Source organism: Heterocephalus glaber, unplaced genomic scaffold (genome assembly GCF_053883595.1).
Source record: "Heterocephalus glaber isolate CG9 unplaced genomic scaffold, H.glaber_assembly_v1.0 deba00001600, whole genome shotgun sequence".
In the NCBI taxonomy this organism is placed as follows: domain Eukaryota; kingdom Metazoa; phylum Chordata; class Mammalia; order Rodentia; family Bathyergidae; genus Heterocephalus; species Heterocephalus glaber.
This window is the reverse complement of record NW_028258372.1, coordinates 3669216-3687379: the sequence shown is the minus strand read 5'-3', so window position 1 is coordinate 3687379 and position 18164 is coordinate 3669216. Positions and strand designations below refer to the sequence as shown.

The window sequence follows — 18164 nt, the reverse complement described above, 5'->3', positions numbered from 1 at the left end:
AGCCATGGTAATTAGACAAGAGATAGAAATAAAAGAAATAAAGATAGGAAATGAAGAAGTCAAATTGTCATTATTTGCAGATGACATGATATTCAATATAGAAGACCCCAAGAACTCCACCAAAAGTCTTCTAGACTTAATAACCAAATTCAGTCAAGTAGCTGGTTACAAGGTCAACACACAAAAATCAATAGCTTTCCTCTACAGGAATGACAAACTCACTGAGAGAGAAATAGGGCAGACAACTCCTTTCACAATAGCATCCAAAAAACTAAAAACCTAGGAATCAACCTAACAAAAGAAATCAAAGACCTCTTCTCTGAAAATTATAGCACTCTGAAAAGAGAGATTGAAGATGATATCAGAAAATGGACAGACATCCCCTGCTCCTGGGTAGGAAGGATCAACATAGTGAAATGGTCATACTTCCAAAACTGCTATATAGATTCAATGCAATCCCATTTGAAATCCCAGCAGCATACTTCACAGTCCTTGAGAAAACAATCGAAAAATGCATTTGGAACTGAAGAGACCTAGAATAGCAAAAGCAATTCTAGGCAACAGAGACATGGCAGAGGGTATCACAACCCCCAACTTAAAACTATACTACAAAGCTACTGTGATAAAAACAGCATGGTACTGGCAAAGAAACAGACCTGAGGACCAGTGGAACAGATCAGAAGATTCAGAAACAATTCCAGACACACTCAGCCACCTCATCTTTGACAAAGGATACAAACACCCTCACTGGAGGAAAGATAGCTTCTTTAATAAATGGTGCTGAAAAAATTGGGTTTTAATTTGCCAAAGACTAAAACTAGACCCATATCTCTCACCATGCATTAAACTAAAATCGAAATGGATTAAAGATTTAAATATTAAAACACAAATGCTGAACCGGCTTGAACAGAGTTTAGGTAGAACTCTTGAAGACATTGGTGTAGGAAAAGATTTTATGAACAAAACCTCAGTTGCCCATGAACTAGCACAAACGATCAACAAGTGGGATCTCTTCTTATTAAAAAGCTTCTGCACAGCAAGAGAAACCACCAACAGTGTGAAGAGACAACCCACAATGTGGGAAAAAAATTTCACCAGCTGTCCCTCAGACAAAGGTCTACTATTTCGAATCTATAAAGAACTTAAAAAGATCAGACCTCCCAAATTTAAAGACCCAATCCAAAAATGAACATCTGAAATGAACAGACATTTCTCAGACAAAGAAGTAAAAGCAGCAAATAAACATATGAAAAAATGTTCAACATCACTGATCTTTTGAGAGATGCAAATGAAAACAACAGTGAGATTCCACCTCACCCCAGAAAGAATGGCTGCTATCATGAAATCAACCAGTAACAAATGCTGGTGGGGCTGTGGGGAAAGAGGAACACTGCTCCACTACTGGTGGGAGTATAGACTGGTGCAACCACTATGGAAATCAGCATGGAAATACCTCAGAGAACTAGGACTGGAAGTCCCATTTACCCAGCTATTCCCCTGCTGGGTATCTTCCCCAAAGAATTAAAAGAATCATACCACAGTGATACATGTGCGCCCATGTTCATAGCAGCACAATTTGTAATAGCTAAAACTTGGAAGCAGCCCATTTGCTCGTCAAGTGCAGACTGGATAAAGAAAATGAGTGTGTGTTTTTTTTTTTAAATGGAGTGCTACTCAGCCATAATAAATGAGTAATTAAAGATATTTATTGCTAAAAGGATGCACATTGAAGCCATACTCTTAAGTGAAATAAATGGGACACACATGTGTAAATACCGAAGTTTCTCTAGTGTGAGAAACTGAAAGTGTAAATGAGAACTAAAAGGTATAATAGATAATGTGAAATAGGAAGAAAAGGGGCAAAGGGGAGGGGAAAGTGGGAGCGGTAGGGGAAAGAAAAGCAGGGAATGGAATTAATATGAGAAAATGAAAAAATGGAAACAAAGTCTTTGTAAATAGGGAGGGATGGAGGGGTTGAAGGGAGGGTAGGGGAAGGGGGAAAAATAAGAACCAAGAGAGATTATGTAGAGGTGCAAATTTCCAATGATGAATATCATTATATTGTATACCAATAAAACTAATTTTTTTAAAAAATTCTCTTTTCTTCCCAAACTGATTTGAGCTGCCTTATAAGGATATTGAATTATTTGATAATATAGTCTGAGTAAAAAGTAGCAATAATACGGATGACCTTCTCAAAGCATGTTTTACAAACACAGCCAGGAAAAATGCACTCAAAGAGACTCACAATGTGGAACATGTATATCAGGGCTGGCAAAATAGGGTCCAAATCTAGCTTTGTTTGTTTACAAATTGCAAGAACTTAAAAAAAATTGGAAATGATTAAAAGAATAAAGAACAGGAATGTTTTGTGATATATGTGAATTTATGAAATTAAATTTTATGTGTATAACAATGGTGTATTGGAACATATCTACACTTACTGATTTACACTTTATCTATGTTAGAGTTCAGTTGCTGTAACACGTAGCTGAGACAATTAAGTTATAAAGTGAAAAATTTTATTCAGGAGTGCTGGAGGTTTCAGTCCATGGCCAGTTGGCCCCATTGCTTTGGGCCTGTGAGGGGTACATCACAGAGGAGGCACATGGCAGAGCAAATCTTCTCACTGAGAAAGAAGAGACCAGGATCCTTCTGCCTGCCTCAAGGGCAGGTCTCCAATAATCTAAAGACTTTCCATTAGGCTCCACTCTTTCAATAATACCACACTGGGGACCAAACCTTAACACGTGAACCTTTGTGGGACAGTTCAGATCTGAACTGTAGGATCTATTGCATAAATGCCACATTATGGCCATGTTGTAATGCTAGAATTGAGAAGTCATGGCAGAGACTGGATGGCTTAAAATGCTTCCTTTCTGGGTCATTATGAGTGAAACTTTGCTGAAGCACTATGTAGATCATTTTGAAAAACCTCTTGCATGAGCAGGGGGATGAGTAAGGAGGGCCTTCCCTCTGTCCTGTCCTCCTGGGACCATAACTGTGTTCTGAGCCGTGGTGATGTGATGGAGGCAACACGGTAGGCATGATTGAGATTTAGCGGATTGGTTAAGAGAAGAGACCATGAAGGTGGTGGAACAGGGACTACGGGTAGCTGGACCTGAAGCTTCAGGTGTGTCCGGTGGGGTCCAGCACATGCAGAGCAAACTCAGAGGAGCTTGCGTGGAATGCTACTGCTAGGGCTGCAGCACGGGCAGGACAGAGGTCAGAGGTGAGGGAAACAGGGATGGGAGAGAGGAAACAGAGGGTGAAGAAGAAAAAAAGTGAATATTGATAAAGGGAGTTGGATCTGGTTAAGTTTTCTTAGTCATCACTGCACTCTAAGGGAAAAGGCCAGTCAGAATAAAGGAGAGCAAAATGCATAATGTTTACAAAGATGATTCCCTTTGGGTCAATATCTGTTTTATGATCAAACATCATAAAGTCAGATTAGTGGACTATAATTTAGGGGTAATACTAGAGTTCACAAAATGTTTCTGATATGGAGATTAGAGACCCTGACCCATATCTCAGCCTGCTAATAATATTTGCTCTGCTCCTATTTCCATTCTACACTCAAGGCGCAGCAGCCAAATCAGACTCAGTGTGGGAGGCTGCCACTCAATACTTCTGGTACTGTCCAGTAAAAGCTGGCTCATGGGATGAATTTTTAGCTAGCCACCTAAGTGTGTAACACTTACCTTGCCCTAAGCCAAAATGGAAGCTTTTGAATCTTACTACTTTCCGTGGCCCCTGTGGTAGAGGAAGTTGTTCCATTCCAACAGTCAGGTGTACGTGTGGGCTGCTCCATCCAGAAGTTGAGAGCAGGTTCTAATTTCATTGACACACAGCTTCACTGGCAAAAGGAAGTCAAAGAAGAGGACTAGAGAGATGGCCTCTTGCCCTGTCCCACTGGGCCAGAGTGGGGCTAAGTTACCCACTGGGATACACAGAAGAGATAGGCAGTGGAATTGTTCACAATGGCCTTTGATGCATGGCCATTAATGAACCGTGGCCCCATTCACTAGGGAAAGGGCCACATCAATGACTCAGACTCCTAATCAATTAAATTCATAGTGTTTCCTTCCTTGTGTGTTTGTGGATTGGAAGGAGGGCAAAATAAACCAGGGAGAAAGTAACAATCTGTTCATCATAACTATTCCTGAGGTTTCTTGTCTGTTAAAAAAAGATGAACCAAGTGATTTGTAAGGGACCTTTGTGCTTTAAAATTCCATATTCACAGCCTTACAAATGGAGAAACTGCCTTGAAATTCTCTCTCTTACTGCTCTGGTATAGAATCTTCCCCCCAAGATGCAACTGATTAAAAGTTGTAACAACCAGTATGACCCCAAATTATTGCCTAAATCTTACACTGATGAGCTCTGAAATGGCACATTTCACAGAGACTTAGTTATGCTGATGTGTTAGAATATTTGCAATTCAAAATCCCAAGGTATTTCTTTAAAATGTATCATAAAAGTACATGTTTTCTCAGATTCTTACCTGGAGGATCAAAAATAACAGTGGGCCCAACCCCTAACTTTCCCTATAGCTTTGTAAGTGATTATATCACTAAAGGTTGCATTTGCCTCATGAAAACCATGGAAGCTTAAATAGAAGTATCTCTCTCTTTCACACAAAAAGGGAATCCTGAGACAGGCAGCTCAGTTGTATGGTGGCTGCACCATCATTAGCTATGATTCTACTGTTATTTCATCATCCTCTTCGCATCATGCTCAACCTCACATTCCCCTCCTTTACTAAAAAGTTGTGGGGCATCAGTCACCGTGCTTGCGTTATTATGACAACAGGGTACACTTAGGTGAGTCAGCTTTCTTTAAGCAGATTTCCTGGAATATTCATATCACTTGCTCTTGTATCTCATTGGTCAGAATTTGGATAAAATAGTCTCACCTTGATGCAAAGGAACCTGAGCTAAACGAAGTGTCCACCTGAGCCCATGGGTGTCCTAGTTGTAAGTGGGTGCCAGACGGGAAATAGCGGTTGCCACAAAATGACAAAGCTAAGTTGCATTGATACTGTTGGTGGGTCAGACACTGAGGATATTTTGGATGGATTTTCTCAGTTGGGTGGAGGCTGCAGAGGCAGGAGCACTTCCGGACCCTTGCTGTGCTCCCTTTAGAGTGCAGTTCATTAGAAAGCATGACTCAGAAGACTGCAGTTTAATAAGTCTGGCCTCCATTTGTTATCAGGGATATGTGATTGACCAAGTCATGTACCCTACGAGTATATTTCCTTACTTAAAAATGGAGAATTGTATGTGATTCATGTCCTATCTCTTTCCCAAGGTTGATATAAGGCTCCAAAAGACAATAAATTAATATTTATTGAGGATTTGCTACATCCAAGTCTGTGAGCTTGTTGTCTTACACATAGTATTTCATTGCATTGAGTGCTTGGAGTAACACTCAGGATTTCACTCAATGTTTAGGTGTCTATGATGTGCAAGATATTAAGATTTAGCAGCACATAAGATAAAGTGTTTCTGCCCTCTGGAATTTCTGTCAGTCAGTCAAATATTAACCTCATGTTATAGAAGGCACTGTACATTACACAATGCGAACAGCAGAGCAAAGCACAGAGTCCTGAGAGGACTTAGGGGAGATGGAGGCTTCCTTGACAAGGGGAATGTTGCTGATTCTGGAAGAGGACGAAGAATTAGACAAACTGGTGAAAGTTCCACACAGATGAGATACTCATATAAAATATCAAATGAAAGGAATACAAATATAGTGATTCATCCTAAAGAGAAAGGATTGTCAAAATCCAGGTTTAGAAGGGGAGGCAGAGCTGCTCATTTCTTGATTCTCCAAGTGTGTACACATTAACTTCCTTCTTCACAGAAAAAAGAGAATGAAGCTAATAATTCTACAGCCTTTATTCTAACAGTATTTTTATAGACAAATTAAATTTCTTCAATCTTGGCCAACGCTATCCTGCCAAAAGCCCTACTGAAGTTGAACTAATAGACAACCTGAGAAATAACACCTTGTTCCTTTTCTTCATGCAATTTGGAAGGCTGTGATGCTTCTGTCACTTTGTGGATTGGGAAGTTGCCCAGGACCAGGGTTCTCCTCAATTTTCTCTCACCCAGCTAACACCTTTGTCAGGAAATAACAGCAGAGCTGCCAATTGATAATTTTCATTACCTGCAAACTCTATGGTTGGCTTCTTCCAAATTATTGCCTTAGCCAAGAAAAAATGGAGAAGAAAAGAATTGAAGCTCAACGGGAACCCAACCAAAATAATCAACGTTCTTCATTTTCCGATGATTTTTATTGCCAGATTTGAGGAAAAAATAACTTACCTTGAACTTATTCTGAAGATTACAAGTTTTTCTAGGGCATGTCCAGACCCTGGAGTGACTCTTCAAGAAGTTGAAGGTTCTTGCTCTCCAGTCCTTTCAAGTGGCTTTTCCTTAGTCTTGTTTCCAACAAAACAAAAGGTTTATAGATCTAATTTTACTTTTACATATTTTTATTTCTTGTTTTTATTTTGTTATTAGTTTTTTGGCTGTTTTTTGAGACAAGGTCTCCCTGTGTAGTTCAGGATCATCTTGAGGTCACTATATAGCCTAGGCTGGCCTCAAACTTGAGACAATCCTCCTGTCTCAGCCTCCCAAATGCTGGGATTATAGGGGTGTGTTACCACACCCAGCTTGTTAATACTTTAATTAACAGATCAAACTGTGTGCATTTGTCATGTCCAATGTGATGTTTTGCAGTGTATATAAATTGTGCAGTAACTAAATCTAGGTAATTAGCACATATATTACCTCACATATGTCTTGTTTTTATGACAAGAACACTTTATTTCCACTCTTTTATCACCTTTCAAGAAAGTACAGTAGATCTCTTGGACTTATTCCTTCTAGCTGAAATTTTACGTATGTGTGTGTGTGTACATATACATATATATATATTTGTGTGTGTGTGTGTGTGTGTGTGTGTGTGTGTGTGTGTGTGTGTGGTACCGGGGATTGAACTCAGGATCTTGCTCTTGCAAGGCAGGCATGGTGCCACTGAGCTAAATCCCCATAAATTTTATATTTTTGACCAGTTTCTTCCCATTACCTCTTTCTCATACCACCAACTGCCCCAGCCTCTGTTCATCACTATCTACTCCATTTCTATGAGATCAACATTTTTAAATTCCACATATGAGTGAGATCATGTGCTATTTGTCTTTCTGTGTTTGTCTTATTTCTTTTAGTATGATATTCTCCAGGCTCATTCATGTTATCACAAATGACAAAATTTCCTTCTTTCTATGTCTGAACAGAGTTTCTATTGTACATGTTGACCACATCTTCTTTATTCATTCATCCATTGATGGACACTTAACTTGATTTCCTGTCTTGCTCTTGTGAATAGTGCTACAATACACAAGGGAAGGCGGTACAGGTATCTCTTTGACATATTGTTAGATTTCTTTCCAATGTATACTCAGGAATAAGATGCTGGATTATATGGTAGTTACATTTTTAGTTTTTTGAGGGATCTCCATATTTATTTTGATAGTGACTCTACTAATTTACATTCCCACCAACAATGTAGAGTGGCTCCTTTATTCCCACATTCTGACCAGCATTTATTGCTTCTTGTATTCTTGATGAAAGTCATTCTGGCTGGGGTCCCATGACAGCTCATTATAGTTTTGATTTGTACTCTCATGGCTAGAGATGATGGACATTTTTTTCTATACCTAATGGCCATTTGTACTTCTTGTTTTGAGAAATGTCTGCTTGTTTCATTTGCCATTGTGATCATTAGGGTTTTTAGGGATGTTAAGATTTTTGATTCTTTAGACATTCTGGGTACTATAATTCATAGCTAAGCTATAGAAACAAACTGTGTGCCTGTCAACAGATGAATGAATAAAGAAATTGTGCAATGTAATATTATTCAGCCATAAAGAACAAAAACCATGTAATTTGCAGGAAAATGAATGAAACTAGTGATCATCATGTTAAGTGAAATAAGACAGACTAACAATGTCAATATCACATTTTCTCTCATATGTGGAATCTAAAAATGAAAGAAATCAAAGAGATGACAGGAAAGTAGAAGGGGAAGATTAAGGAAGAGGAAGGGAGAGGGAAGGGTGAGGGTAGTAATGGGGATGAAAATGATCAGTGTATCTTGTATTCATGCACTAAATGCCAACGCAAAACCCACTTTTCTGTATGACTAACATGCACTGAAGTTTTTTAAAAGGATCTTTTGTGATATTAAACATTATCAAGCTGGAGCTCCAGTGGCGCAATTGGTGAGCAGGCATACTTATAAAAATTACCAAGAGCCCAAAGAACTCTTTATATGTGTTTCAGCAGTCAGCATTTATCATATTAAAGATTAAAATTTAAAAATTAATTTTAAATCAAAACAACAAACATACTCCACATTAACAAAAGTAACTATTTTAAAGAGAATTATATTCTCCGAAAAATTATTGACAAGAGGCATTCTTATCTTTTTGCAAATTTCTTTAATGTCTAAGCTAATAGAAGACAGAGACAGGCTCACTTTTGCCTCTGCATTTATTCTGTTGTGTTATGTTTTTTGTTGAAGCACATGAAGATAACCCATAATAAGAAAATGGAGGACTTCTGGTAGCTTTCAGATCATTGTGAAGATTCCTTTTTAATGCTATGTAGAAACTTGAAATGTAGTAGTTTCTTAAAGATTCATTGCAATATGGAATTTGAAACCATGTTAATGAAACCTTTGTATTATTATGTGAAAATGTTGTTCTCGCTTGCAATTTTCTTGTATCGTTCACTCATGCATCATATTGTAACATCATTAGTTAGTGGTTCACTAAGCTATACCTTTCTTCCTATGTGATGTAACTCACTGATCCCATCAGAAAAGTCTTTTTTTCTCTTAAAGTGTTTGGAAACCAGCATGCTTGTAGTGGTGGTAGGTTTTCCAAAATGTTAATTTTCAGTTGAGAATTTGAATTTTACCACTGGCAGCAAATACTGTCAGTCATTCCCTTTGAAGTCCCTGGCTCACTTTGCTTATTTCCAAGTAAATGACTGTCAAATATCCCAGTGTGAATAACCACAGTTCACATGTTGTCTGTCAGTTGTTCTTTCCGATCAAAATAGTGTTCAATAAGAAAAATGGCTAGATCAGCTCACGGCTTCAACACTCACTCTAGTGGTTTCTTTTGAGACAACTATGAAGCTTCATACATAGCAGTAGTCTAAGTGTAATTCCCATTCTGTCACCCAGAATATTAGTAACATGTGTTCTCATGAGTTAACAAAATGAAAACCAACATTTTTTCTGTGGATATTTTTGAGAAAACTGGATTTTATTTTTTCATGTACTTTGGTGCTTGGGGAGGAAGAGTTTAGGGGGAAGCATACAATAACCACTAGTCAAGTTGGGTGCCACATTGTGATTCCTGCACACACACCAGTTTTACCCACCATCACTTTTGCACTATCAATACAAATGGCAGCACAATAGAAAAGGCAAATAATGCATAGGTATGATTATAAGAGACTCCCAGCTTCTTGGGCCCTCTGAAGAATTTTGGGGGTTACTGGGTATCCAAGGACCACAGTCAGAATCACTGTTCTAAGATGTAAGTCATTTCAATCCTTTTCAGAAGTTTAGTTCCATTCTTATTCTTTTAGAATAATGAGATTTTTTCAAGTTTGCAAATATTTGTCATACACTAAATTTAGTTTCAGAAAAGATAGCTTTTTTCTTCAAGTTATATTGGAGATTGATTCTAAAGCACATTTAAAGAAAAAATGTAATTATTATTGAAAGTACCATTACAAGTACAGTTTTACAGGTGATGAAACTGGGTCAAGAAGTAGTGAAGAGACTTGGTCAGGGACCCATAGCAAGTAGGAGTGGGCCCAGGACCTCACCTTGCTCCAGTATTCTGACTTCAGTGCTCACACACTGAGCCACAACCGTATCGCTCAGTTAATGGGTGTAAGAAATAAAAATATGGTTTATTCTTTGGAGGGATATTGGAGTACGTGCCTGACTAGAATTTCACTGAAGGTCATCTCCCGTTTTTTTGGCATGTAATTTACTAAAAGATTTTAGATTTCCCGCTACGTTTTATTTCTAAGATTTTATGATACCATCAATGTGATGAAACATCAAGGACCCTAGGTACCAAATCAAACCTCAGTAGGAAGTAAGCAGAGTCTTAAGTCTAGGAAGCGAAGGTGTATTTATAGGCCTGCTAAGTGTAAACAGCTCTAGGTGTCTGCTTATTGGTATAAAGAAAGAAACTTTCAGACACACAGCTGAATTCCATCAGAAGTTATGTTGGTTTGCTCCAGGAAAGAGATCAAGCTTGCAACTGCAACTGGAGCCACCTCTCTCCTCTCGTTTTGATGGGTAGTCCATAGTAATTCTCCAAGACACAAGTGTCCCGGGGCCAGGCCAAACACAGTAGTTAGATGGGAAGAAGACAGGATCCGCATCCTGGCACATTTCACGCCTATGATAGAGCCATGAATCTCTCCCAGGTGTGGAGTATGTTTTTTTTTTAATCTACAATTTGTGTAGAAAGTGAGAGGTCAAGGGCTTCAACTTGATGTTCCTACTATAATGTATTTCCTTCTGTGACATGGGGTGCTGAAGCAGAAATCCTACTAGAAATATAAAAAATTGCTACTGTGGCAGTTACACACCATACATGGAGTCAACTGTGAGAGAGACTCAGACCAATGTTCATCACGTGACCAATGGACCACATGTAGTCTAGGTTCCCAGGGACCAGTGAGCTGAAAGTCTCTCTGTTCAGTAATTCCTCATATTCCAGTATTTCCCCCTCTCCAGTTTATAGTTCCCTTTGTAAATGAGTGCCAATACCTTTAGCAGATGTGCATAGCAGGAAAGCAAGGTGAAAGATTTATATCACATGCTTGATAAAACACATCAGGGTCTTTGGGAAAGAAGCCTTTGCATCTATGAACTTGACTGGGCTGGAGGAATCAGGTAGTGACTCAAGCCAAGCTGCTCTTTCTAGATTTTTTCTGCAACATGAGTTAGGTAAGGCAAGAATGGACAAATATTTTCTGTAAATGGTCAGGTAGTGAATATTTAATGTTTGCAGGCTATGTTGTTTCTATTTCAATGGCTGAAATTTATCTGGGAGAACTGAAAGCATCCACAGACAACATGTGAATGAATGGGAAGGCTGTGTTTCAAATAAAGCTTTATTTATAAAAGAGATGGTAGAGTTCCAGGGATGTAACTCAGTGGTGCTACGTCTGCCTTGCAAGCACAAGGTCCTGAATTCGATCCCCAGTACCAGAAAAACAAAACAAAACAACAACAATAAGAAAAAGAGGTAGTGGGTAGATTTGATTCAGATCAGTTTGTATACTCTGAGCTTCTTGGATATGTGGTTTGGTGCCTGCTATTATTTTTAGTTTTGTTAACAATGCTAACTGAATTCTTCCATCTGTGTCTGCTCCAAGTAAGCAAATATCTATGCTCTGTCTCTTTTTGTTGCATTGTAACTTCAGAATCCTAATGGATTTTTAATAGCCATAAACCTACAGCTTGTCAGAATTTTTGTTTTGTTTTCATAAAGATGAGAGTGAAGCTCTTTCTAGCCCTCTGCACCTCATGCAGAACTCCTAAATGTCTTTATCCTTGAACTAATTTTGCAAAGAAAAAGAACCTAATGCAATGGGCTGAGACTAAGGGCTTTTTGAGTCTCCCTATGTATGTTTCCTATAAGCAACTCTCCTCAGCGAAACTGAAATGACTTCTTGAAATCTCAGGATCTGCTGACCAAGAGACTCTTCTTAACATTAGGGAACTGTCCTGTAGATTGCAGTGTGCTCAGTTTCAGTGACCAATATATTATCTGATTTCTTCCATAGCCAGAGTACAAGGGTTATCCAGCCCACCAAGGATAAAAATTATGGTAGCACCTCATGCTATAGTTGAAAAAATCTGCTTCTTCTTCCTATATAACTCGGAGGTCTACTAGTTCCAGAGATCTCAATTACTCCCCCTCCCCCTCTTCTTCCACCTTCCCTCCTCCTCCTCTTTCTCCTCCTCCTCCTCCTTCTTCATTTGCTTTGTTAAGACAAGGTCTCACTATGCAGTTCAGGCTTGGCCTTGAACTATGTGCCCTTCAGCTCAAGGCAATCCTCATGCTTCAGCTCCTGAAGGCCAGGATTACAGATATGCATGCACACCTAAGGGATCTGTTTTTAAGGGATAAATGCTGCCACTACGAATTATCAAATATATTCCTTTAAATTCTGTGCTGAAAATTGCTATTGGTCTACTTAGAGCTCCCATGACACACCATAAATATGGAACTCATGAGGATACCATATTAATTATACTCATCCATTCTGATTGTCAAGAAGAATTAAGGTTGGCCATACACAATGGCTGCAAAGAAAACATAGCAGGAAAAGAAGAGATCTTCTGGGACAATTCTTGGTATTGCCACCTCCAGAAGAGCTAAGTGAGATCTATAATGACACACAGGCAGACCTATCAAGGGCTGGAAATTCTGGTAATGAAGTTTTAGGCTTCTTACTAGGTACAGAACCTGGGTGAAGCCATGGAAACTTACAATAGAGAGCAGAAGAAAATCATTAAATCAACTACAGGCTTATGAATAGCTGTGGAAATATGGATATAATATTTAAGACTATGGACATCTATTGCTGTCCATGCATATTTTCTAGATTTTTAACTAATTTAATTTTTTCTATCCCTTTTCCCAACTTGTAAAATATGATATATGCTGTGGTGATTTACTTTATAATTTAATCCCTAAGCTACACAATATCAAGATAAATCACAGAATAACTACATGTTCTGTTAGTGAGGCTCTGAATTCATACTTAAGGAACAGTTAATAGGGTTGAATAATTACCTCTGAGCCTCAGGGATTGTGGCCAAAAGGTTAGTGTCAGAGACAGTAAAGTTCACCATCTATCCACACATTCCCCTTTGTTTTCAGGTCTTCTTGCAACCAAATCTGTCCTTGTTTTAGAGAACGCTCAGTGTATACTAGTGGCATGGCTCACTTTTGGGCCAAAGCAGTTTAGCACTATGTGCTTCTTTGGACACCACTGAAATCTTGGAGATAATGTGTCCAAGGTGATGACTACACAAGATGAGAGAAGGCTGAGTTGACCAATCTGTATATTACTTTGGTGAATAAGAAACAAAGTGTTTTGCTGTGTTAATTCCCTGAGCTTTGACGATGTTATGACATTGACTTAGAAAACTTAGTCTATCGTAACTAATATAAATTGTAGAATTGATGGCTATGTGTAGAAAGGGATACACATTATTTAATGATACAATTAGAATCATTCTTTGCATACAGTTTCATATCGGCTTTTTCTAAAGGACTTGATCTTTTTTTGGTATTTAAATAGAAAATTGTAAGAAAATCTATTATATATTTCTTATTTGCTATCATATTAATCTAGAAATCTTTATCATTGTGCTATTCTGTGTATGTGTGTGTGCGTGTGTGTGTGTGTGTGTGAGAGAAACAGACACAGATGCGGAGATGGATGGCAGGAAGACACACACCCAGAGAGAGGGGGAGAGAGAGAGAGCTCTAGGAAATCAGAACAAGGTAATATAACAAATCCTTTTGCTGCATTCACTGTGACCCTTGGTTTCTTAAGCAAAATGCAAGTTGTACAACCTATACCTGAATCAGCTTGATTCAGAGACCGAATCAACTTGATTCAGATACCAAATCAAATTCAAATAACCCAAAAAAGACTGGGATACATCTAGTCTATATGTCAGTGGGCCTTAAGAAACCTATGAAAAAGAGCAAATACTTAATATGAATAGTCATTTTACAGTGGACCCTTGACTTATGAACTTAATTCGTTTGCAAGGGCTGGTTCTCAAGGTGGTCAATTGAAGGTCAACTCCAAGCCTCTCTCCTGCACACAGGCGGATCTCAGTGTCCTTAGAGAGACACTGGCCCTGAATTTCTCAGTTAACCCCACACAGAAAAGGATGTTATAAGGTTCCTTCCTGAACTCTTTAAGGCTTAAATCTGTATTTGAGACCATCTGGAAGCACAAGAGGCTAGCATTTGGGTTGTAACTCAAGACTATAGTTGTAAGTTAAAACTAAAATTTCAATCATAACCAAGTTGTTGGTATGTCAGGCAGGCCATAACTCAAGAGTCCACTGTATTAGGATTTTCCCTATACAAAAATAACATGGCTAGACGTACATGACTTTTTGTCTAATTAAGTTTTTCAGATAAGTGAATATTTTCCCTTATCCCTTCTTACCATTTTGTCTTTCATTACAAGATTAAACAGCTCAAAAGAAAAAAAAAAGTTTTTCATAACAATGCACAGCACTTTTATCCTCCCTGCCTGTTTGTTCTGTAAAGGCAGGATGGAGAAAGATTTATAGAACACGTTACCTTTTGGAGAAGACAAACAACCACAAAGGTACAGAAAATCGGATCCTGTTGTAATCATTTCTCGGCCCTAGTTGTACCTGCACCCAAACCGATAACTTGGCAGCAAGAACGCCTCTGAGGTCCACTAGATCTGGTTCCCAGGTGACAAGGAGTCTGCTGAGAAGCCTTTTAACTTAGAAGCATTTCTTCCCAGCTCCGTTTCAGGATTTGAGCCTCCCTCCCTCAGCTATTCGCCAGGACATCGGGGAGTATTCTCTTGGGCTACTATATCCATTGGCAGTAACACAACAACCAAGAACCTGCTTTTTGGTGGTGTCCTAAATAAAAGTGGAAAAGTCACAAGAAATCAGTTAAACTCCAGCAGTCACTTCGTCCTCCTTGTCTTCTCCCGTTTAATGTTCTGGAGTGGAGGTCTGTGTCTCCAGTTGGGGAAATGGTCTGACAAAACTCATCTTCATTTCAAGGAATTTAGTTTACAGTCTCTCACAATGATTATACTTTAAAACAAATGTAATGGGGAAAGACAGACCCCAGAACAAACAAATGAGGCTTGAGTGCAATTATTTCATATATCAGAAGAGGAATAGGAGGGTTATGGTGTTCCTCACCAGTCCTCGTCTTTTGAAGTCAGGAGATTCTATTTGACCAGCCCAAGTCTGATTCTGCTCATTGGGTCTAATTACATGTATCTTAATCTCTGAGCAAATTCTTTAGACTACCCACTGCTTCCAGGCACTTCCTGAAAGCTCTGAAGACCTTACGTAAACCAGATGCATTATGAAGCAAATCAACTCTCATGGTTGAGATTGTGTGGTCCTGGCTTAGTATCTTTTCCCTGTTTTGACTGAGATTTTAATGATCAACAATTATCTTCAACTCTGGCAAAGAGGCAGATAAAATAACTCTTCTATCTTCATAGTTGTTGTCATTATTCTAGTGAAATCCATCCACCAGGAAGAGTCCCATCCAACCCTATGCATGTTCTTCCCAGGATGTGCGGCACAGACACAGTAGGCCTCACAATCAAGCCCTGATCCCTGGCTAGCTGGAGCTGTATGAAGTCCTCATTCATAATTGAATATGGAGAACTTTATCATCATACAGAAATCCTAAAACTGAACACTAAAAAAATACCATCTCCCACTGTAATCTATCTGAGGGGAGCTAGAGAAGAGCAGGATTTTATTTTAATTGTCTGATGTGGATTCTTGGATATAAATAGAGAAAAATGTGCAACATCTTAGTGGGGAAAACAAAACGAGACAGTGGTGTGAGGTTTTGAGTCAGAGACAAGTGATAAATCCTGTCAATTTAGGGTTATGTGGTCTTAAATAATTAACGAGCTCCCCGAATGTCTACTTATTCACCAGTTAAAACAAAAATAAGAGTAATAACAATCACAGCAACTGGAACAATATTCATCTTCCATTGCGTTGGGTGAATTAATTGTAAGGAAAATAAACATGCTGGCCTCGGTGCCTGTTTTTGACAGTGGTTGCAGCTTCCTTTCCTCCCCTAATACCCTTGTCCTGTGCTCTTTTCCTTCAGTCAGTACGGGTCCAGACAAGATTGCAAATGTCATCTTCTAAGGGACTAATGAGATATTATTAAGCACACGTCATGTTAAAAATAGTTTGCTGTGTGTTGTGGAAGATACAAAGAAATTGCTTGAACTTAGGGTATTTACAAATTCCAATCTAAACACATGAAATTGATTAATTCTATTAGAAAAGGTTGCATATAAATTTTTTCTAAACCAAAGTTATCAGCATTAAAGCCCTCAGGGGTTCTACATTCGTTTGTTTTGTTTTTTTTAGTGATATTCCCATTTATTTCACTTTCAGTAATGTTTTTCTCTTACATGATTGAACACATATTTTGCTTTAAAATTAACAGTCACAGTTGAAGAAACAGTGGCTTATTTTTCTAATTAAGTTACCAAGCTACTGAATCTTAAGGCCTCAAACTTAATGTTGCACCTTATTATTTTCACTGAACAATAAGATCCTCTATTTTGATTATTCCTAGTGAGCAGCAATTTTGTTCTTCCAGTGGTTTCCATTTGCCAAATATTCATGACAGATGGTTCAACATGGTGCCCACCACTTCCAGGGATTCCACTTGATGAGTCCTCTTTCCCAGGGCAACAGCCATGGCAGGCAGCCTCCACCCAGAGCTCGGCCATTGGGACTTCTCTGTCGGGGCTGGCCAAGAAGTTCCGCTTTGGCTGCCAGGGCCTCATTCTGCTGAATACGGGATTCCTGAAATCTCATGGATATTCTTTGTGACATTTCTGAACAGGTGATCTCTTCAGGTTTTACTTCTCTTGTTGTGAAGTCTTTAACACAGTCCAAAAAGCAGGTTTCTGTAAGTTTATTGTAGGTCCCCAGGAATTCTCTAAACTGTTTTATCTGATCAGATTCTGATATCTGTGCAGCCATATTCTTTTGGTTTATTTATGAGTCGCCTTTTCTGATGCATGAGTTTCCTGAGTTCCTGAGAAGCAGTTGTCCAACCTCTGCTCGGGGTTCCAGTGAGGCCTGATTTCTACTCAGTCACTGGCTTTCGTCCATACTAGCCTGGGGGAACTGTGACGACTGTCAGCCTGTCGAGGTTAAAGCGGGCGCCTTGGCCGGAGAATGGCAGAGAACAGCGGTTCTGCATTTGTTTTAATGTAACAAGATAAAGGAGACGTGCTTCATCCTTCTGCATTTGGGCAAAAAATGTCTTTTTCTCTATGACAAAAACAAGTGGTTTTGCTCTGCTCTGTGTTCCCACCACGGGATCCTGCCTCATCACAGATGCAAACCAGCCAACCAGTCATGGATTGGAGCCTCCAAAACTTTCAGCCAATACAAACTCTTTTTTCTCTTTATAAATTAATTATCTCAAGTGTTTTGTTATTGTAATAGGAAACTAACATGGAAGGGATGGGGTAAAGTTTGGTTAACTTTTCCTCAGTAAACACAGATTAAAATATTAAGTTTGTGTCGAATCTGGTATATTTTAAATGGGTAGGTAATTTTTTTCAGAAAGGTTAGGTGTTTGATTGAGAGCAGTGTGAGATTTAGAAAGCCGGCCTACCCATCCAGAGCGAGCGTGCAGCGCGTGGGAGGAAAGTGAAGTGAAATAGCCCTTGAAAAGCCACTGAGTCCCCTTCCTCAATGCTCATCCTGCTGGGGCTGCAGTGTAGCCCTCACAGTACACTACACGTCAACCTTGGAGCAAGACCATTTATCAAAACATGTGCTTTGTAAACAACTTCTTAATTTTAGGATGAAAAAGCTTTCTTTTTGGCAAAAGTCACTCTTGAGCTTATCATTCTTAAGTGACACAAAATTTTAGCCAAAAGAGGAGATTCTTTTTTGGAGCAGCCACATCCTTAGAGAAAAGAATGAAACTGTGAACTTGTTGTTAATGAACTTGGTTTTAAAAAGGGTTCAAATTACAGGCAAACCTCAGAGTCAGTTTTCATTTGTAATGTGAAATATTTGATGTAAAAAGATGATATGGATACAAGTAGATGTGAAAATCACCATGCTGTACATTCAAGATTTGCATATTAGAGCATGAATTGGACCTAAAAGTAAACAACATGGAACATAATAAATATTGCAATTGTAAAACATGATCATTAAACAGAAAATTCTACCCCTGTAACCCAAATTGAGAGCTAGAACAATATTAATATCATAGGGTGGGTCCTTCCTTCTTT

The 18164-nt window shown here is 38.8% G+C and overlaps 1 pseudogene; it reads right to left on the bottom strand.

Moving 5' to 3' along the window:
* Positions 1-16536: 16536 nt before the first annotated feature.
* LOC101707856 (mitochondrial import inner membrane translocase subunit Tim9 pseudogene) lies at positions 16537-16906 on the bottom strand (annotated as a pseudogene).
* Positions 16907-18164: the final 1258 nt, after the last annotated feature.